Here is a 24194-nt window from a genome sequence, read left to right as displayed (position 1 = left end):
TTATACTGTATGGGACAGCTCTGGGGGGGGGCATTATGCTGCATGGGGGCAGCTATGGGGCATTATGCTGTATGGGGGAATTTATTTGGGCATTATACTGCATGGGGGCATCTGTATGGGGGCATCTGTGTGGGCAATATACTGCATGGTAGAATATGTGGGCATTATACTGTATGGGGCAACTGTGTTGGCTTTATACTGTATGGGTGCATCTATGGGGGCATTATACTGTATGGTGGCAGCTAGAGGACATTATATGGTGTTGGGGCAGCTATTTGGCATTATACTGTGTGGGAGGCACTATTGGTGGGAGCATGATACTGTGTGGGTTGAACCGGGTGTGTATGGACGGGGATTGGGTGGGTTTACAGGCGTGGGTTTACAGGCGTGGCTTAAAGAAAAAAAATGTGCCCCTCTTTGTGATACTTGAAAGTTGGGAGGTATGGGCAAAACTGTGGCCGGAGATTCCGTTGCTAGCCGTAACCCCTGACATCACTGTTCATATATGGACAGTGGCATCAGGGGCTCCTCCTGGAGGGAATCGCCGGCCACAGCATCGGCAATGCTGTGGCCGGGGATTCTGCTCAGGGCGTAGCCCCTGACGTCACTGTCCATATATGGTCAGTGGAGTCAGGGGCTCCTCCTGGAGGGAATCCCGGGCCACATTGTCGGCAATGCTCTGGCCAGGGATTCTGCTGTTAGAGGGCGGTCAGTGGCGCTATCTACAGGGGAAGGAGGGGTAATGCTATATACAGTGGGGGTGGCGCTATCTACAAGGGGGCGCTGTGTGACATTATCTACAGGGGGTACTGTGGCATTATATACATTCCGTTTGTGTCAGTTGTGCAAGGGTTCCGTCGTTTTGACGGAATGAATACCGTAGTCGACTACGTAGTCGAAACCATTGGCACCGGATCCATCACCATTGAAATCAATGGTGATGGAAACGGAAACCTATGGCAGGGGCCTAGCTAGGGGGGGCAGGCGGGGCATGTGCCCCGGGCGTAACTTAAAGGGGGGCGTAAGCGCCACCTCCTCCTGCACTATAATTGTACCTGTGTCTATAGGACACAGGTACAATTAGAAGCAATGAATGGCCGGGTACGTTCCGTGCCCGGCCATTCAGCTCTTTTCCATGAGAGAAGCGGTATCACTCTTCCGTCAATGAAAAGAGCTGACTGACAGGGAAAGTCATCCTGCCCAGCCAATCAGCGCCTTTCATAGACGCTTCGTTCAACCCCCAGGAGACCTGCGCAGAAGAGAGCAGGTCTCCATTGCTTAATCTACAGGGGGGGGCTTTCTCTATGGGGGCGCTTTATCTACAGGGGGGGGCTTTATCTATGGGGGGGATTTATCTACAGGGGGGCTTTTATCTACAGGGGTGGCATTATCTACAGGGGGGCTTTATCTACAGGGGGGCTTTATCTACAGGGGGGCCATATACTGGGGTGGGCTATCTATGGAGCACCATATACAGGGGTGGGCAATATCTACAGGGGGCTATATACATGGGTGGGCTGTCTATGGAGCACTATATACAGGGGTGGGCTATATCTACAGGGGGCTATATACAGGGGTGGGCTATCTGTGGAGCACTATATACAGGGGTGGACTATATGTGGAGCACTATATACAGGAGTGGACTATATGTGGAGCACTATATACACTGGTGGGCTATTTCTACAGGGGGGCTATATACAGGGGTGAGCTAGCTGTGGAGCACTATAGGGGGAGCTATTTGTGGGACACTATATACAGGGGTAGGCTATATGGGGGCACTATCTATGGGGGGCACTATCTACAGGGGGCACGGTGTGTGTGAGACAGTGTATGATGCTATTATAATTAGAGGTGCAGTGTATGGTGCTATTATATTTAGGGGCGTAGTCTGTGGTATAATGAGAACTTTATCTTTATTTATAGATGTAGAAATGTTGGAAAAGTGAGAAGCTGAAGACATCTGAGCGTCAAATTGCAGAAATGGTCTGTGACCTGGAGAAGTCATCAAAGAGGTCTGGACCGGATGGAGAAAAATAACTAGAATCTGAGACGTCACCAGTGAGTCACTTAATGTAAATGTTTATTCTGCCTCTAATCAGCACTGTAGTCACTATATGATATGCAGCGAGATGATTGGTGGAATGATTATGATATGATTTATTTTTTGTGAAACAGCATCTCCCAGGATATCCTTACCATTGTTTGGGCCATGCTGGGAGCTGTAGTTTTACGCCGTACATACCTATACAACAGGGGTTGCACTAAATTGAGCTGTATTTCTGCTGGTGCTGTATTTATGTACTGAGCTTGGTTCTAGGGCTGTATATATGTACTGAGCTTGGTTCTGGTGTTGTGTATAGAACTATATTGTAAAATGTACAAATGTTTTTATCCTCGAGTTACATAAAAAGAAATGTGGAAAAGAAATGACATGTCATTGATTGGTAGAGAAAACAAACATGGCGAGGGGGAAGGAGATGTCGGGAAAGAGGTTGGGGGGGGGGTCGCCAAACAGAATCTTTGCCCCGGGTGCTGGGGAACCTAGCTACGACTCTGACCTATGGTTTCTGTTTTTGTCAGTCAGGGCTCCATTCCGACAGAAAGCTCCGACAGGACGTCGGAACGGAGCCCTGACGCAGATGTGAACGAAGTCTAACATGTAATTCACATTCACTCAAACGTCACATGGCGCCTGCTCATCTCTGACTTCCGGGCAATGACACCTGATGCCAAACCCGTAATGTTACTATAGTCTAACAAATAATAATTGACTTTTTTGTATTTATTTATCGCACCTCCTGCTCATACACAGATATATGGGCTATGCATTATTGGTATATTTTATCCATGAAAAAGCCACATTTTCTAGCAGCGTTACGTGTAGAATTCTTACTGCAATACTTTCAAATACCAGGTTGTTTCATATTTGTCTCAGATTTTGTACAATGTGATCTCCTCTTACTTAATTATAACTTTTAGAATTGTTACTTGAGTTGTTTGTATTTTTCCTAAGGATAGTAGGCGTAATAACAAGGTTTGAAGTCGCTGACAAAATTCCTGTTTAAGACCTGAGCCACGTTTAATTAGAACTTCCAAAAATTAGCAGGAATCTAAATTGGTTTTCACTTCAAGAATGGTACAGTATGCGGCAAGTATTTATGGAAATAGATTTCTACACCCTTTGATTTACCTGAGGAAGTGGCACCAGACAGGGAAGTGTCTGTTTTTTAAGGCAGGGATATCGTTCAGGCGAAAATGTGTTTCTCAAACACACAGAACATGCGTTTATAACTTCTGAAAAGAGTACAAGACCTGAGCTCTCTTTTCTTGGACATTTTCTGAGACATTGAGTCCCTAAGTGTTAAAAGTAGTTACCTTCAGGTTACCCATAAAGAAAAAAATATGGAGGATCTATGAGATGCTGGGGTAAGAGTAAAGTGGTAAACTGTAATAAATATTTGGGAGGCCTAATCTCAAAAAAGGGGATGAACATATCAAACAACATGACAAAACACAGGGCAGTACAGTCACGGCAAGGGGTGCAGTATATTAACTGTGTAAAAGAGCCTAAGGATGGGACTCGTACAATTACCAATACAACGTTGGGGTATTCATGGAAGGTACACTGACCTCCTCATACAGAGAGAACATTTATTAGAAGTACTAATTTAAAAGTGTACTCAAATAATGGCCTATTTTAGTAAGTAATTAGCTTCTTACTAGAACCAGGGGAAATTGTTTTGAAAAGTACATATAGGGGAAAGAAAAAGAGAGAGCTGTTACAAACCTAACAAGGCACCAGGAAAGAAAAAAAAACACAACCTGAGGATGTAGTCAGGTATTTAAAACAATCATGTAATTATATATTTTTTTAACCCCTTAGTGACCAGCCTATTGTAGGTCCTAATGACCAAGCAATTTTTTTTTTTAGTTTTACTATAGTCGCATTGAAAGAGCTATAACTTTTTTTATTTTTCTGTCAACATAGCTGTATGAGGTTTTTTGCGGGATTAGTTGTACTTTTTAATGGCACCATTTTGGGGTACATATAATTTTTTGATTAACTTTTATTAACTTTTTTTGGAGGAATAGAATAAAACCCCTGAAATTCCGCCATTGTTCTATGAATTTTAAATTGACACCGTTCACTGTGCGTCGTAAAGAACATGATACATTCTATGGGTTGGTACGATTACGAAGATACCACATATGTATAGGTTTTTTAAGTTTTACGACTTTTGCACAATAAAAACACTTTTGAACTAAAATTATTTGTTTTTGCATCGTCGCTTTCCAAGAGCCGTAATTTTTTTATTTTTCTGTCAATGTAGTGATTGTTTGGGATAGTTTTTTGCGGGACGAGACGTAGTTTTGATTTTTTACTGTTTTGGGGTAGATGGGAGTTATTGATTAACTTTTATTATGACTTGTTTTGGGGGAAATGGAAAAAAATAGCAATTTCACCATTGTTTTTTGCAGTTTGTTTTACGGTGTGCATCTTGCGGTTTATATTACATATTAACTTTATTGTTTGAGTCATTGCGGTCGCGGCACACTTTTTACTAAATGAAACCACTTTTTATGGAAAAAAATGGTTTTATTTATGTTTTTACTATCATTTTTATTTCACATTACTTACTTATTTTTAGAGTCCCACAAGGGGACTTTACTATGCGATCTTTAAATCGCTGCTATAATGCTTTAGTATACTTAGTATACCAGAGCATTATTGCCTGTCAGTGTAGATCTGACAGGCAATATATTAGGACATGCCTTTGGGTGTCCGTTCCGTAGAACCGTGCCGGGGGTTATGGAGCATGTCTTATGCTTCGTTTTTTAAGGACCGTGCTCCATACTTTGTATGGGAGCATGGCACGAAAATGCGACCCATTACGGGCACGGCCGTGTGCATGAGGCCTTACCCCCATTATTATCCCGGTACCCACTGCACGAGGGGTATTGGGAAGAGCCGTGTACGATCCACTACCCGACTATCTGTATTAATGGTCAGGCACTGGCGTGGCCGCAGGCTGGTATTATTAGGCTGGGAAAGCCCAAAAACAGTTGCCCTTCCCATCCTGGCAATGCTAGGCTGCTGCTGCTATGTTGTATCTGTCTGGTTATAAATATGGGGGAACCCCACATCGATCTTTCCAATTATTAATTTTTATCTTTTTTTAAATGATGTGGGGTTCCCCCCATTTTTCATAACCAGCCAGATACAACACAGCAGCAGCAGGCTAGCATTACCAGGGTAGAAAGGGCCACTGTTTTTGGCCTTTCGCAGCCTAATAATATCAGCCTGCAGCCGCCCCAGTGCCCAACCATCACTGCAGATGATCGGGTACTGGATCGTACCTGGCTCTTCCCGGCACCCCTGGTGGCGGTGGGTACCGAGGTAATAATGGGGGCTAGTGTTCACCTCTGCACCGGCTAACACTAAGCCTCACCTTAGTCATGGACACTGTCAATCAGCCAGCAGCTATTAATAAGGCAGTAGTAATAAAATTTTAAAAAAATACAGATATAGATAAAATATTTTATTGAAATAAAAAACCCACAAACAACCCTCATTAGTCATTTTATTGATAACAAAAAAAAAATTGTCATCAAAGTAATCCTCGAACCTGAAGTAGTCCAACGACCGAACTTGTAAGAAAACACAAACACCCAAAAATAATTAGTAACAAATAAAAAGCAAAACAATTATTATTCTTACCTCTCCAGCGCTGGAGCCGCAATGTCAGCGAGCTGAGCCTTATATGTAATCCTATCATGTGTGATACTGTCTGCTGAGCCACTGTATCTAATCCTATCATGTGTGATACTGTCTGCTGAGCTACTGTATCTAATCTCAACATGTGTGATACTGTCTGCTATGCCTTATATCTAATCCTATCACGCGTGATACTGTCTGCTGAGCCACTGTAGGTAATCCTATCATATGTTATACTGTCTGCTGAGCCTTATTTCTAATCCTATCATGTGTGATACTGTCTGCTGAGCCATTATATCTAATCCTATCCATAGCTATAGGGCTGTAGTGCTATAGATATGCTGTTTCCTATATACACATATACATACACGCACAATTTTTTTTTGGGGGGGGGGTATATGTATCGGGCTTTTTGCCCTGACGTTTCAAGACCTTAGTGACGCCCCTGGCTGCTAGTGCTGCATTGTTGGGTCACTTAGGAGACCCAGCGATGCAGCTGAAAGCTGCGCGCTGTTGGCCATGAGAAGTTTGGAGGGGAGGGGCCCAAGAAGAACCTTTGCATCGGGGCCCATGAGCCTTTAGCTATGCCCCTGAACAGGATCATGAGTGCCCAAGGCTCATTGATGCATGTGGGGAGCAGAAGAGCTACTGTAGCATAAATTCATGAAAAAGTTAATGCTGGCTATGATGGAAAGGTTTAAGAACACACAGTGCTTCGCAGACCGATCAGAGTGGCCACTGTCCCCTGAGTCGCCGCCGAAAACCCCTACAATGGGCACATGAGCATCAGAACTTGACTGTGGAGCAATGGAAGAATTGGTCTGATATATCAAGTTTTCTTTTACATTATGTGGATGACCAAGTGTGTGTACTTCGCTAACTTGAGTAAGAGATGGGAAGGAGGCAAGCCGGCGGAGTCAGTGTGATGCTCTGGGTAATGTTTTGCTGGGAACCCATAGGTCCTGGCATTCATGTGGATGTTACTTTGACACGTACCACTTGCCTAAACATTGTTGCAGACTAAGTACAACCTTTCTTGGCCACGGTACTTCTTAGTGGCCTTGGCTTCTTTCAGCAGGATAATGTGCCTTGTGGCACTGCAAAAGTTGTTCAGGAGTGGTTTGAGGAACATAACAAAGAGTTTGAGTTGTTGACTTGGCCTCCAAATTCCCCAGATCTCAACCTCGCATCTTGCAGCACAAATAAAAAAAATCTATACTCACCTCACTGATCCCTAGGGCAGGAGGTTCACAGATGTCCAGCTTCTGTAGGTTTGTCTTGTGGAGAAAACCCAGATATTCTCCTGTCCCCATTACTATAGCTTACGGAGAATTAATTTTACTTAATTTTAACTTTCCTGTCCTTTTGGTATCTAACTTTGTTGCTACCATACTGGGTTTTCTTAGTAACTTTCTTAGTCTGTCCCTGGACTTTCTGTCCCTTACTGTTCCCTTCCCTGCTGGCCAGGGGAAGGGATGCTTTATTGCCTCTTACAAAGAAATTATTTGTTTATTTGTTTTGGGTCCTCACCCCTATTTCTTTGCAATGATACCATTAACTGTGTTATGGGTTACAGGTTTTAAATGATTTCACTGTTCAGAACTGCATAGTTTCCAATATCATACTTCCACAGTTTGTTATGACTGTACCTCGACATTTATACCTCGGCGTCCTATCTCTGTTCCATTAATTTTATTGTAAGCAACAACTACTTAGGCATTCTTCCTTCAGATAGTAGCTTTTTTGTCATCCTAGTTTGCCCATTTTCTTTAGGTCATAGCTACTTAGTGACATCGAACTGCTGTACTGTACCTTTTAATATACTAACTTATGCTTTACCTTACAGTACTTGTGTTATACACCGCTTATACAATATAAAAGTCTTATCTTATTATTGTATGTTGTTTTTCTAATGGAACACTAATATGTTTAATATATTTGTATGGATTGCTTACATTTTTTTATAAAAAATGGAATATAAAAAATGTAGCTGTCTATAGAAAAGTATTGAATATTTACAATTGCTAACCTTTGGGAAAATGGTAAGATTAACTTGTAGTGTGGCTACATACAGTACAATTTAGGCAAACCTATATTAATTTTTTCCCAGTATCTATCATTATAAATGCATGCTCTACATTTTTCTTGTTTATAAGAATGGAATTCCCAGGTAATCTGTACATTTGTTTGCTCTGTAGTCAACTACTTTATTTGTAGTCAGGTCACATTTTTTCCCTACCAGCAATTTGATTGACTTTTTTACTGGCATAACATTAATATGAACTCTTCTTAAGTAACTGGATGTAATAGATCTGAGCTGTTCCTGGCAGACATATCCCATATTATATGTTTAATAGTTTCCAATTTGTTCTATATTCCTTATTGTAAATTCCACACCAATTGTAGTGATATGAGTGACTCTCTATGTAAGTGTCTGTAAACCAAAGCAGAAGGCAAGATTTCCCCACACCAGAGTCAAAAGCAATTTGAATAAATAGTAATTCTTGAAATTTATGCTTCGGTATGTTTCTGAGCCAATTCTAACACACGCACACACACACACACACACACACACACACACACACACGCACGCACGCACGCACGCACGCACACAGGCACACAGACACACACACACACACACCCTCTGGAAACCTGATGACTATTAGCAAATACAGGTTTGGGTGGGGGACACATTAAAAAAAATTAAAAGAAACAAGAACATCTACAGAAATTACGTAAAAATAAATTTTGTATTTAATTTTTCCCCAATGACTGTGACACAACTGCTAAAAAAAAGAGCCACCTCAAGTCACCTAAGATTTCTCTGTGACCCCCCCCCCCCCCTAACCCTCCAAATGTTGTGAACATATTTAAAAAAGACAATAGACATATGTGACTTATGAAAGGCTATGGGAGTCAATAAGCACTATGCTGACTTACAGTTCATGTTATGTACAGTGCTTTGGAAGAAAAGCAATATAAAAATACTACTGTAATTACAAAGCAAAAACAAAGCTCTATGCATAGTAGTTTTCTAGATACAAGACTGCAAGATGGGTGGGGACAAGGAAAATGGAAAAACAAAGAAAAAATATAGTATTGCAGGCTATGATCAGTAAAATAGCTATAACTAGCTGTTTTATATGCTGCTTTGCATCCAAAAACTATACACCATATCATCCAAAACCCATCACAAACACGGCTGCAGATGCCCAATCTATTGCATTACAAGAGACATTTCTAATATGAAGTCTCAGCCAAGTAGAAATTAGCGCTCCCTTTTATATACAGTAATAGTTTTCGTTTAAAGATGGAGGAAAGCGGTCAAATCAAGTGGTGCAAACTCAAAATATACAAAAGTAGTAAAGTACTGGGAAAAATATGTTGTAGGAAGATTGTCTTCCAAGTACATAGTGGGGTAAGCATGTGGGGGACAGATCCAGGATTGAAATCTAGGTGTAGAGGGAAATATCCGTAAAAGCTGAATAGAATTTGGCTTTCTTTGGTTATGCCCCTCCCCACTCCCTTAAATATGTAAATTCTATCACAAGAAGGAAAATAAAAGTGGATCATAGAAACACCTAATACTGGTCAAGAACCGGCATCGTTTTTTCAGTCAGGGACAACAGTACGCTACCATTATACAAGTACCAATAACACCACCATACAGTGATCATATAGCGGTCAGATATAAGTACTACACTGGCACCCTCTGCAAAATATTATCACGCTGCAGACCATACAAAAAATATAGTAATGATCAGACACAGTTATAGGCAGATTACATAACATTTAAAAAGGACCTATTACCTCTCCTGACCCGTCTATTTTAGTAAATACTTATATTTGTCATGAAATAACAATTCCGGAGTATCTTTTCTTATAACTCTGCAATGTGTTGTTCCTCCTGGAAATGTATGAAGAAATTGACAACTGGGTGTTACCATTCCCATCTCACAGGGCTATGTCCCTACACACTGTGTCTAATCATTGCTCAGAGTATCAGACTTTGTAAGGACACATCCTATTGACATGGGAAATGGTAACATTCAGTTGTTAATCAGGCCTGGGCTACACAAAGACTTTTTGTAGCACTACTGATTAATTTTAATGATTGACAGCTGCAGTCCACAAGATTACTTGCAATTCAATATATTTTTCAGTATTGCAGCTGTAGCTCTATAATAAAAAATAATTAGTTGCATTACAAGTCTCCATGCAGGCCTGTCCTTAGTCGAACATTTCTGGGAGGAATAGCAAAGCAACGTCACAACAGAGGTCTAAGTAAAGATGCTCCAGAATTAATCTCATAGGGAATACAAGGATTTACTGTAACAGATTTGTCAGGAGGGGAGACAGTTCCTTCATAAATGCAGTGACTCCCTTGCAACTTCTTCTCTGATGGGAGCCGTTCTCTTTTCTTTTCCATCTATGCCAGCCCTCTACTTCTCCCGACCGCTGTAGAGTTTCCTGCCCTCGTAGCTTTCGACTTATGACTTCCAGATTCAACCTATGAAATCTTTTTTTTAACCTCTCACTGTCAAATTCAAGAATCAAACCCACAAAACTTATAAAACTCTTGAAAAGTAGAAATGATAAGTATTCTAATGGACTACAGTGGCAAATAGGCAATAGCCATGTTATGGCACATGGATGTAATACCGAGAAGACATTCGGGAATCAACTCAATTAGCCAGAATAGTGAAAATATATGATTACAGTCTGCTGAATATGATAAGCTTTTTTTTCATCAGGGGACCTGTGCTGTTTTAAGGGCGTTACACTTTAAAGCTCCCAATTTAAGGAAAAAAATAAAAGGGCAAATCGCTCGTCTCAGTTTAAACATGATTTCTACTAGCTCCTGAAGTAGGCTACCATCTGGTAGTCTCCTTAGCATAGTAAAGTATAATGCTTGGACATTTTTTGGGAAAAAATTGCAAATTCTATGCTAATTGGTTTCATATTTCATAAATTAAATGCTCCATATATGTTGCGTGCCGCACTAAAGTTATTTATAATATTATTGACTATCTCTTTCACATAATGCTCTAGAAATCCATTAAATTAAGTATTGAACAAATCTGACAATTTGCAGCTTGCAGCCAATATGTTCTAGGTGTGCTTTCATTACAGTATGACACGTGTGTGAGTTATTAATTATTCATAGTTATTATAGCTATTGCCTACAACCTTAATTGATATCTACTATATGAATATGTTTACCACTATTGTCATATTGGATTAATTGTTGTGTAAACATTGCATACACTTGCTTCCTTTTCTAAAGTCTGAAGGATGTCTGTAGAGTTTCCTCTTTCTAGACATTAGGGGCATCTGATATTACTAATTTGGCCAATGATAACCATAGAGTCTGTTGTGTTTCATTTTTAATAAAAGCTATATTTTAACTGACTTTTTGCAACCAACCTGACCTTATTCTACAGTGATATTTATGAAGTAGTGGACAATATTGTAAACACAAACAGTGGTGTGGATCATTTTATTTATGTCTCTCATTAAGTCCTCATGCACACTTGGCTTCCGTGTGCAGTCCGTTGTTTCAACGGACCAAATGCATGAAAAGTCCAAGTCTGTTCGGTCAAAATCGGACAGGAGTAGGACCTCTCCTATTTGTGTCGGAACGGTCACACGGTTCCGTTAAAACAACGGAAGTAGGCATGGCCCCATAGAAATTAATCTGTCAGTGTGCTATCCGTTAAAAAAATGGAGAGCACACTGAAGAAAATAACTGAAGTGGGCATGAGGTCTTAGTAAGATTAAAACAGGAGTTTGTAGAATGATTTTAAAATAGTTTTTTCTCTTACAGCAAAGGATCATAAAAGTTTTTTTCCTGGGGAAAAAAAAGCTAATTTTAAACAGTATCCTAACCAAAATAATTAGAAAATAAAGGCTAATATATTAGACACAAGCACACAAATTAGTGAAAATATAAGGTTTACTATCAATTATCTTACTGACTAAAACATCTAAAGACTAGATTTTCAACCATGTCAGGAGTCACAGGCACTTCAGGCAAGGTTAAAAAGCCCCCCCCCCCTTCTACTCCAGTGTGTATTAAGAAACCATACAGTATAAAAATGATGCTACTAAGTTTATTTAACTCAAAAATTATATAGAAAGTCAACAAGTCAAGAGAGGGATAAGGAATGGTGCTGTCCCCCTGTCATCACCAGTGGAGAAAAACCAAAGAAAAAATATTTTATGTAGGAAGAACTACCCGTAGAATAAACTATGATGGGAAAGGAAAAAGGAGGGATAGTGAGCGGTTTTATTGGCAAAAAATTATAAAATGTATACTCTATTAAATTAACTAATATTGAAAAACATTAAAATGTCCAATCCGAGTGTAAATCTAGGAAGTGCAGAGGACCCCTAATTCTGTATTCTTTGGGGACAAAAATTATTATGATAAATTTGTACACAATCGTACTGCAATATAGTCATCTCTCTATTACCAAACTTTGGTATTATTGGTACCACTTGTAATGTAATCTGAAGATCACATGCATTTATAAAGGCATCTTAGGCTACATATTTGCTATAGGGGCATGTTGCATAGCCAAAGTTGATGTAACGTATGGCTAAATGAAATGTAATGATGAGTAGAGTGACAGTAAGGCTAGCATTGGTTCGTGTGGCTCTTTATAGTACAGATGCTCTCCTTGTGATTTATTGAGACTGTATCAGAATGCAATGTTGTCCATAGAGCTGCTCTCACACATGAGAGCTGCTCCCGGCCATATCATACACTCTAGACTCTGTAATAGAGCGGTTAGCGCTGCTCTCATACTCCACACTCACTCCGCTCATAGTCATTGCGGAGGTAGTGGGAGGGAAGGAAGTGGGTTGACTCACGATGAAAGGACGAATTACAGTTATAATTGAATCTGCTTTTTAGGTATAGGGCTGAGAAACCAACATTGGACTTATTTAAAACTGAACATCCAACACCCGTTTTGCCAGCATTTCCGGCTTCCTCTATGGGTGGCGACCGACGGACTGACAGCTCTTATGTAGGTCAAATAATGATTGACAGCATCAAGGGCCAATAGAATCTAAATGAGGAAAATACTATGTCTCAATGTATAACAACAAGGCCAGTTGTATACAATGCTTTGTAAGTGGCTAAACATTGTGCGTACTGAATAATAAACACAGAAAAAGTAAAAGTAACTCCAAAGTCCCTACATTTAAGTACTGCTAACAAGGACAGGCACAGAACAAATATTGTCAAAAACAAAAAAGAATTAATATATATATACATGAAATTACTTGTAATGAGAGGTTTCTACGCATGAATTGAGTTTTTTAATTATTTTATTTTGTTATTTTTATATTTATGTTAAATAAACATAAAAGTAAATATATCAGAAATAAATAAAAAGCAGAATAAATAAGTATAAATTCTCTCACTTGTGCCTATTACCCACCTCTAGAGATTTTATCCAGAGGTTTAATGGTGGGGAGAGCAAAACTAAGGGAACATACAACATCCTCACTACGGTCAATGGGAAAAGGGATAAATGGGTCCATGAAAAAATGGATTTAAAGATGATCATTATAGGAAGCAACCAAAATGGAAACTTTCATTTAAATCATGAGGATTAACGGAATTCATCCAACAAATCCATTGGCTCTCCCTCTTGAGGAGAGCCTCATCCAGGTTCCCTCCCCTAATACCCAATCAAAGTTGAAAAATTGCCCAGCCCTTACCACTGGCCTAATCTAGATTATGTATGTTCTTATAATGCCTGGCAATTAGGGTCGGGATAAAGGGTTTATTCTGGACCCGGCTTTCTCTCTCATTTTTGTCGAAGTTCCCAATGGAGCAAATATGCTCTCTGATCCGAAACCTCAGTTCACTTATAGTCTTACCTAAATATCTGAGGCCACATGGGTAATCTAAACAATAAATTACACCTGTTGATGTGCATCTAATATGCTCTTTGATAGAACAAAACTTCCCGAAGCCATCCAGAAATTATTTTGTAGTTCTAAGAACTCTACAGGCCTTGCAGAGTTTGCACAGAAAGAGTCCTGGAGTTGAAGTTTGTTATGTTAGTGTCATTGCCAGAAATGAGTAGAGACAAGAAGGTTTGATATGCTCTTCCCTTTATGATAGCCCGAAGGGACTCCACTTCCCAGTATTTTATTCAGATCCAAGTCTGTTTTTAAAACATACCCATGTTTGATGAAAATATTACATCCCAGTCAACATGGTAACCTGACTTGAATCTTGGTTGTCTATGAAAGTCTTCCTCTCTCCTTTTGGGAATTAATAGGTCCTCCCGATTAGTTCTTAGGGCTGTGTTATATGCCTCTTTGATGCTTCTGTTCGAATAATTCCTCACTTGGAGTCTGGTCTTTAGTTCTGTGGCTCTCTGTTTAAAAACTGAGAAAGTTGAGCAAGTACACCTTAAACGCAGGTACTCTCCTTTGGAAATCCCTCTTATTGTGTTAATGGAATGTGCACTTTGGGCATTCAAAGTGCCCATTGGAGAGGTTTAGAGAGACCTGCCTGTAGGACTTTATGTTCAAATGCGAACTCATCATTGTGTAAAATGTGAAGTCTGCAGTGTCTGGCAAACATATTAATGCTTGACCACGTAGCTGCCCTACAAATCTGAGGTACGCAAATGCCCTTGAGACTAAAACTGCTCTAGCAGAATGGGCCTTAAAGCCTACTGGAACGTCTTTCCCCAAGGAAGAGTAAGCCTGATTTCCTGTGTCCTTCCTTCTTCCTCCAAAAACTAGTAGCCTACAGGTATTGAATTACTGCTCTTAAAGGTTATGAAACGCTCTTTCTTTTTCTGAAGAACAAGTCTGGCAGAAATAAGGTAAAATTATGCCTTGAGAGAGATGAAAAGAAGAGACTACTTTTGGTAAGTATGTCGGATCCTATTTTAGAATTATCCTTTCATCTAGGATTTTCAAATAAGGTTCTTTTACTGGGAGCGTTTGCATTTCACAAACATGTTTAGCAGAACAAATGGGCACAAGGAAAGCTGTCTATCATAAAATGAGCTCAATAGGAATGGAACCAAAGGCTCGAAAGGCTGTTGGGAAAAAGCCAAAAGCAATAGATTTAAGTCCCAAAGAGGCACTTGATTTTATAGGAAGGCTCCTTTTCTTTGGGATTTTTTCACAAACATTTTAATCCAGGCAAACTCTATCAACCTGTCATCTTAGATGGAATTCAAAGTTGAAATCTGGACTTTTAACGTACTAGGAGTAAGTCTATTCTCTAGGCCATCCTAAAGAAACTCCAAAGTCATAGGGATATTTAGAGATTCTACATCTTCCAAATCTCTGAAAGTTTTTTTTAATTTTGGATGTTATTTCCATACGATGGGCTTGGATAGTAGTAATAACTCTGCTGGGGAACCCCTGCTGCTTTAGCCTTTTCAGTTCAGGATTCAAGCTTTGAAATTAAGACTACCTAGGTCTGGATGAAGCATGAGACCATTGAGTCCAAGGATGATTTAGGCCTTAGAACATTATATTTTCCCTATTAAACATGTAAAACTTAGATAAATAAAAAAGGAAGATGGCCTTCTTTCTTTAGAGCCCTCCAGATTACTGGGAGTGATCTGTAGTTTGAGAATCGGTAACACAGGTCTGGAGTCCATTTGCCCTGAAACTAGGCTTTCAATGCATGAACTTGCCATCCCCAGGTGCTTGTTCAGCGTGATGACGGGGAATGGTTTCTGCAAGCAACCTTTGTTTAGGTTCTTTCTAACTGTCCACCAAGTTAAGGACCTCCTGGTTTCTTGGGAAATTGAGATATTGTTGTCCAAGGAATCTGAAGACTTGCTCCAGAGAGCAACAACATTCTGTTGGAGAGGTTTAGAGTGAACCTTAGCCTGAGCTGACAGTCTAAATACAAGATGTCATAGCCATAGCCTCTCGTATAAAGACTATCTCTTTGGGCTGGAATTGAGAAATTTTCTTCTTTGCTACCATAACTCGTGTGGAAGGAATGACATATTTTTTTCTAAATCCAACAGTATCCCCATAAAGACCTCCTGACTTGACGGGTTTAGATCTGACTTCTTTTTTATTTATGATCCATCCCAGCAATCTGAACAGGATGCATACTTCTGGAAGCTAGAAAGTCAAAGTCTGAAGGCACACAAACTAAAAAAGGATGAGTTTTGTTGCCCACTGTTAAACTTGAGAAACTTATGACAACTGGGATGATAATATGCATCATGAGGATCCATTGTGACCATGACTGAATTATTTTTGATGACGTAAGCAATGATCTCCACCTTGAATCTTTTGTGTTATGAACTTCAGGTATATCAAGTTTATGATGATCCTGCGAGATTCATTATGAGTTTATTTTTAAAGAAATAATTTGGAATAATGACCTTGTCCCAATCCTGGGAAAATAACCTCTGTGTGCACAACTGCAATAAATCTAAAAACCTTTTTCCAAGGCTTTCCGTTGAAATAAAGAAGCAAGGTGTTGTGCAATACATTTTTCTGGGGGATGGCAAGAGAATTTCAGTTGATAGCCTTCTAGTATTAAATGAACGATTCATCCTACTGATGAGAGAAGAGCTTGTGACTTTCTCTGAGCCTTTTGGCATCATTGTTTAAGGTTTGAAGAGTAGTTGGAATTAAGTAATTCCTTCTTTTCACTCCTTTGGGGTAAGGCCCCATGCACATGACCGTATTTTTGATCCGTAATTACGGACCTTAATTACGGACCCATTCATTTCTTTGGGCTACAGACACCTTTCCATATTTTTATAGATAGGTGTCCGTTCGCTAGAAATTATCCATAAAATATAGAGCATATCCTATTCTTGTCCGTAATTATGGCACGTACTCCACATAGAAGTCTATGGGAGCTTCCGTAATTACGGATGGCTGCGGATGTACACCCGTAGCCATCCGTAATTACGGAAGCGCTGCTAGGTGACGCCAGGTCTGCAGTTGTTGCACATCATTTGTGCTTTTCTTCTTTTTACGGATCCGTATATACGGATGCATTACGGACCATATTTGTAGATACTGTTTTCTATATGCGGATAAGTTGCGGATGACTACAGACCCGTATTTACGGTCGTGTACATAAGGGCTAACTCCATCTTCCTGTTTTTCCTTGGTGGGCATATTGGAGTCGAGGGGCACAAAATGTTCCTTTGCTTGCTAGGTTTTCCTCTGGAAATTCTTTTTTCTTGTCTGAGGTTTTCTCCGAAATATTATCTAATTTCAGCCCAAAGACAAACTCACCCTTGAAAGGCATGTTGCATAACTTAGATTTTGAGGAAAAATATGCTGGATAATACTTCTGCTGATTGCCGCCATCTTTACTGTCTCAGCCGGGGTATCTGCCATAACTTTAGGTGCCATCTTCTCCTCACCAGATGTTTCTCAGCTGGTTTAGCTACGTGAGAAGAGATCTGGCTAAACAGGTAGAAGCCAAGTTTGGTCTCATCATTGTAGCTGCCGCTTCCCAAGTGCATTTCTATCAAGAAGATCTTTCAACTGGGAGATTTTCTCAAATGGTAATGCTGTCCTTTTGCCTACTTTGCAACTGCTGCATCAATCTTTAGAATAGTTTCACAATTTTCTGTGGGATATACTGCTTTTGGGATATCTAGGAAAACAAACCCCTTTTCCCAGAACAGCCCATTCCCTGTTCCTTGGAATCTTGTTCACATTCTCATGGACTGGAAATCCTTACTTCTGCCTTGCACCTAGGCCACCGAACATCTTGCCCTGGATCGTGCATGGCTGCTTGACATTGTCAATCTTCATCATAATTTTGATAGCCTTCAAAAGTGTCTACACATTTTCTGAAAAGAAAAGATATATTTTTGCTTTCTTCCCCTAAATATGAAAATGAACCCTCCACTGGGTCCTGTACTTCCAAAGACGTGATATCCCGTCGTGATAACTCCTATATCATCGTCCACGCCCCCTCTTCCCTCTACTCTCTGAGTTCCCGCACTGCGTGCTCGCCTTGTCTCCTCTAGTACACGCTCTCTCGTAGTCCACACCCCCTCCTCCTACTTCTTCTTGGTCCACAGCCTCCTCAATGCACACCCCGTTCACTTTTTGTTTACGCCTCAATGCCCGCCCCATTTACTTAGTGTTCATGTCATTCCTCAATGGCCGCTTGCCACCCACCCCAATGGTATATAGAGGGATGATGAGGATTACATATACACAGGGATGATGGGGATTACTTACATATATATATATATATATATATATATATATATATATATATAGGGATGATGGGGATTACATATATACAGGATTGATGGGGATTACATAAATACAGGGATGATGGGGTTATATACAGGGATGATGGGGGTTATACCAGCATGCTATCATTCCTGTATATAACCCCATCATCCCTGTATATACCAGCCCGCCATCATCCCTGTGTATAACCCCCTTCATCCCTATATATATGTAATCCTCATCATCCCTGTATATACCATCGGGAGGGCAACACACTTAGGCCCAGTTCAAACAGAGTTTTTTTAGTGTTGATTTTGACGCGACACCCCCGTCAGAATCTCTGCGAAAAAACAGCCAAAACCCTCTCCCATTGATTTCAATCGGAGACGCAGATGTGGGGGAAAAAAGCAGCCGGTTCTGCCTGAAATCAATAGGAGGCAGAAAAAGCGTTTTTAGCATTCAACATGTGAAAAACGCTGCAAAAACTACTGCAAGAAAGTGCAGCCAGGTCAAAATCTGCCTCAAAATTCCTCAAGGAATTTTGACGCAGATTTTTTCTGCCTGCAAAATACTCTGTTTGAACAGGGCCTTAGGACAGCGTGCAGGGAGTGAGCTGGGTGACTGTAATTAGAGCAGGGAGGGGTGTGGCAGTATCCAAATAGCTGAGATGCTGTGGAGGAAGGGGGATGTAAGCTGTCTTCTCAGATGCAGTAAGGGATCATGGGTATAGAAAGGTTACATGTGTTATGATAGCAGCGACCATACATAATGTAAAATTATTTCCAACTGTTTTGTAAAACTTTGGTTCTGATATTGAGTCCTATACAAATTGCAGTGAAAAAATAAATGTTATGACACATGCATGCAATGCGAAATATTGTAAATATGCACGTAGGCACATTTTGACATGAGTGGGCAATATATTAACCTTTAATATCCCCCTGCACCACCACTGTTACCTGACTTTAACCTAACACTTTATACATTACATTATTGGGGACAGTGGGATGTAAGGGATGACGCATATCGCTTGGTGCCTAAGGCAAAGATCCTTACATATTATGATTCCTATGCCGTGTTTCGTGCCCCAGAAATGCTGTTCTTTGAGGAACTAATCTGTTTCTTTTTAACCCCTTCCCGTCGTAAACAACTTTCAGATTTTCATTTTCGTTTTTTCCTCCCCACATTCCAGAAGCCATAGCGTCTTTATTTTTCCGTCAATATAGTACTATGAGGGCTTAATTTTTGCGGGACAAGTTGTAGTTTTGCGTAGCCCCATTTATTTTGCTGTATAATGTTCTAGGAAACGGGAAAAAAATTATTTGTGGGGTAGAAAATGAAAAAAAAAACAGCGATTCCTCCATGGTTTTTTGCCCGCCGTTTTTACGGAATTCACTGTGCAATTAAAACAACATGTTAACTTTATTCTGCGGGTCAATACGATTACGGTGATTCCAAATATGTATAGTTTTTTCTATATTTTACTACTTTTACAAGTAAAAACCTAAGTGTAAAAAAGAAAATTTATTTTGTGTCGCCAAATTTCGAGAGCCATAACTTTTTTATTTTTCCGTCGATTAAGTGGTATGAGGGCATTTTTTTTGCGGGATAAGCTGTAGTTTTTAAAAATACCATTTTGGTGTACATGTGATGGTTTGATCAATTTTTATTTCATTATTTGTGGGAGATTAGGTGACCAAAAAATAGAGATTCTGGTGTTTACAATTTTTTTTTACGGCGTTCACCGTGCGCGTTAAATAATGATATATTGTAATAGTTCAGACTTTTAGGGATGTGACGATACCAATTATGTTTATTTATTTACTATGCTCTAGGGGGAAAATGGGAAAAGGTTTTTTTTTTTGAACTTTTAATATTTATTTATTTTTTGCACAAAAAAAACTTTAACTCATTTTTGCTTTTTTTTATTAGTCCCCCTACTAATGTATTGCAGTATATCATGATTCTGACAGGCATCTATTAAGCCCAGAGGCAGGGCTTAATAGGTATACAAAGATGGCTGACCTGGGGGTCTTTATTAGGCCCCCAGGCAGCCGTAGCAACCATCGCCCCCCCCCGCGCGATTGCGTTGCGGGGGGTGCGATTGGCTGTTAGAGGGGGTCGCCCCCCTTTTTCTCACGATTTAAATGCTGCGGTCGGTATTGACCGCGGCATTTAACTAGTTAAACTAGCGGGATCGCGCTCGAACGCGATGCCGCTAGTTACTTTGAAGTGTCGGCTGTAACATACATCCGACACCGGCATTGTATGGAGCAAGCTCACTGCGTGAGCCCGCTCCATACTTCCCCTTCCCGGCTATGACGTAACTGTATGTCATATGTCGGGAAGGGATTAAATGAATTCTAAATACTTGAAAACTGATGTTTTGACGTTGGCAGCACACAATTCAGAGATACGTGTTCCTGTAATGCTAATCTTATTACAGCTATGGGGCAGGGTATATAATTTCCGTTTTTGTGTTTGTTCTGTAACACTGACTGTTGCATCACTGGTACCCCAGAAGTAGTAAGTGATGAAGCCTTAGAACAGTGATGCAACACAACTGTTTGATGAAGTCTGAAAAAAGATATATTTTACATACTTGCATTCTTCAGAAACTTGTTTTTTTCTCCTCTTTACACATCAGTGTATATGCAAATCCATAATCCACCTTTAAGGGCATCTTTTTAAAAATTATAAATTGTAATTAGTCTTTATTAAAAAAATAGTTTTACTTTCGGAGATAAAGCTGTTATGAACTTAGATGTGATAGATTACAGGTGGTACACTGAACTTGTCAGGTCCACGGGACTGGCGGATTCAGTGTAAAATTAACTATACAGCTGTTCTGTATAGAGAATACAGAACAGCTGTATCTCCAAAAGTAAAAAGATTTTTTAATAAAGACTAATTACAAAGTAAAACTAAACACACTGACTATTCTATTTATTTTAAAAAAAAATGCCCTCAAAAGGTGTCTATAGCCTTTAACACAAAAAAAACAGGTATTTAATACCTTGACAGACACACACATGCACAAAACTAGCATTGCTATCTGTACCTTCCTGTTTCTGGCTACTCTAAGATTATATCCCTTTATGATTTGAGTTCCTGTCACAATATGATGGGTCATTACATCTGACAAGCAATGGTAAGGTTATGTGCAGAGCGCAGCATCAAAAACCATGTAGCAATAGCATAAGATTACAATATACAACATTATCTTTCTTTTTTTGACAATTGACATCTGTTTTTAAAGTAACCTAATGCTTTACTAAATGTCAAATATTAGTGTAGGGACTCGCAATACGATGAGGCCCCTTGACGCGGGTTGTGATCTTACGTATTTTGGCCAAAATATCAACTAATACCTCATGTTTATCATGAATATTCAATGTTTATCATGGATATCTTTTCAGGATGCAGCCAGGTCCTCTATTGTTGGGGGAGAATAGTGTGTCAGTGCTTGGTGTGGTAAACTTAGAGGGTGCTGGGCAGTATGCCTGATCTAATAGTATGGGCGTAACTAATAGACCGCGAGCCAGCATGGTGCACTGCACGAAGCCGTGTAACTGGCACACTTATAGAAGTCATATCTGTGTGCAATGATCACACTAAACAGCCACCCCTCTCATTAATAGTAGGTGTGAGTTGTTGTTCATCAGTATTTTGCACCTGTGCGATCTCCCTCTATGTGGCATTGGGGTTTGTCTGCATCCTCCTAGGAACTGGTGTATAACCTGACCTCATATGTGAAAGTATGGCCTTTTTCAGTGATTTTAAATAAATATAATTTGTTTCAAATATAATACATTACAATATAATTACAATGTGGTTTGCAATGCCTTAGATATACCATATTGGAAATATATTAAAACTGTAGATTAATTGTTGCTTTGCCCCTTTCCCTGTTTACATAACATGAGACCATCCCTCTCAAATTCACCCATTGGCTAAAATTGCTGCAGTAAATGCAAATTGCAAATGGCATATTTGTAAATGTTTTGTAATTTGTTTTCTTATTAGGCTTTATTTATGCTTATTAGGGCTCAATTAGCTCATTACTTATCTGAGATAGTGTTGTCATGTTCTGAATGGACTCTTCCCTTCCCTTGCTCTTCCATTAGACTAAAACAAAGCAAGTCCCAGTGTTAGGTTTATAATAATGGAACTGACATATATATCTACAAGTGAATGTGTTTCCTTATGGTTTTTCCTTTACGTTTTCACTTCTAAAGTATAAGTGGAATGACTGTATTCAAATTCATATGACAAACCTATAACATACTGTATTGAAAGCTGAAAACAAATACATTGCAGAAAAATTTAAAACCTCTTCACAGTATATAAGTACTCTGATGAAAACATATATAAGAAGTAGTATATAAGGTTTTGAGAAAATTATAAAAATATCATGCAAAAAGACAGAGAGTAATTTATAAAAAGTGGCATACTGACTAAGCAGTACGCTAATCTAGGAAGCAAAATTGTGAGGAATGTATTCCCCAAATGTGCATGAAACATGGCCTAATATTCCTACTCTGAATGGTCCCCGGTTATAAGTGGTGTACCCCAGGGTTCAGTGCTGGGACCACTATTATTCAACTTATTTATTAATGATATAGCGGATGGGAATAATAACACTATTTCTATTTTTGCAGATGATACCAAGCTATGTAATATAGTTCAGTCTATGGAAGATGTTCGTGAATTGCAAACTAAGTGTTTGGGCGTCCACTTGGTAAATTAAGTTTAATGTAGATAAATGTAAAGTTATGCATCTGGGTACCAGCAACCTGCATGCATTATATGTCCTAGGGGGAGCTACACTGGGGGAAATGAGAAGGATCTGTGTGTACTTGTAAAACATAAACTAAATAACAGCATGCAATGTCAATCAGCTGCTTCAAAGGCCAGCAAGATATTGTCGTGTATTAAAAGAGGCATGAACTCACCGGACAGGGATGTAATATTACCACTTTACAAAGCATTAGTGAGGCCTCATCTAGAATATGCAGTTCAGTTCTGGGCTCCAGTTCATAGAAAGGATGCTCTGGAGTTAAATAAAATACAAAGAAGAGCAACGAAGCTACTAAGGGGCATGGAGAATCTAAGTTATGAGGAAAGATTAAAAGAACTAAACCTATTTAGCCTTGAAAAAAGACGACTAAGGGGGGACATGATTAACTTATATAAATATATTAATGGCACATACAAAAAATATGGTGAAATCCTGTTCCATGTAAAACCCCCTCAAAAAACAAGGGGGCACTCCCTCCATCTGGAGAAAAAAAGGTTCAACCTGCAGGGGCGACAAGACTTCTTTACTGTGAGAACTGTGAATCTATGGAATAGTCTACCGCAGGAGCTGGTCGCAGCAGGGACCGTAGATGGCTTTAAAAAAAGGCTTAGATAGGGGCGGAGCCTGACCGCTGAACGTGATGGACGCATAAAACTTGAGCTCCTCACAAACCAGCTTGGATCCTTCATATTATCGAGGCATAACAGCTTAACCATGGTCAAGATTGGAAAGGACAAGATAAGAGACTCCTCAGGCACTCCAGGAATGCAAAAGCATCAAGCAGACCTGGGAAAATTCCTTCAAAAGAAGGACATGCCGTCCGGAGCTGGAGTAGCCAAGATGGCGCCGTATCCTGCTTCAGAGGACTCTGATGCAGACAGCATGTGTGGAGCAACGGCGTACAACTCAGCAACAGACTCTGGTGTGATAACGAAGGCTTTCTTCAAAAAAACCCTGCAGCAGGCTATCACGCCGGTGCTGAAGGAACTCACCGACTTCAGGTCAGATTTCAAACTCATGGGGAATAGACTTGAGCATTTAGAGAATGTGGTGTCGGAGGTTGTAAATCACTCAGACTCAGTGGAGCATAAGTTACAAGTGCAAGAAACACAGCTCAATAGAGCTTTTACCCTGTTGGAAGATATGGAGAATAGAAGCCGTAGAAAGAATGTTAGGCTGAAGGGGCTCCCAGAATCCTACGCTAATGAAGTCTTACCTGCAGTAGCGAAGCAAATTTTTACCTCACTCTTGGGAGAAGACAGGGCCAGTAGAGTGGTGATAGAACGTATCCACAGAGCGCTACGTCCCAAACCGAAACCTGCTGACCCGCCTAGAGATGTCATATGTGGCCTCTTAAGCTTTGTGGACACGGCGGCTATTCTGGCTGCAAACAGAGAGCAACAACATCTAGTGTTTGAAGAAGCGCCCTTACAATTATACCAGGATATCGCA

This window comes from Rhinoderma darwinii, chromosome 2 (assembly GCF_050947455.1).
Source record: "Rhinoderma darwinii isolate aRhiDar2 chromosome 2, aRhiDar2.hap1, whole genome shotgun sequence".
Lineage (NCBI taxonomy): Eukaryota > Metazoa > Chordata > Amphibia > Anura > Rhinodermatidae > Rhinoderma > Rhinoderma darwinii.
The sequence above is the reverse complement of the archived record's forward strand: the minus strand, read 5'-3'. Positions refer to the sequence as shown.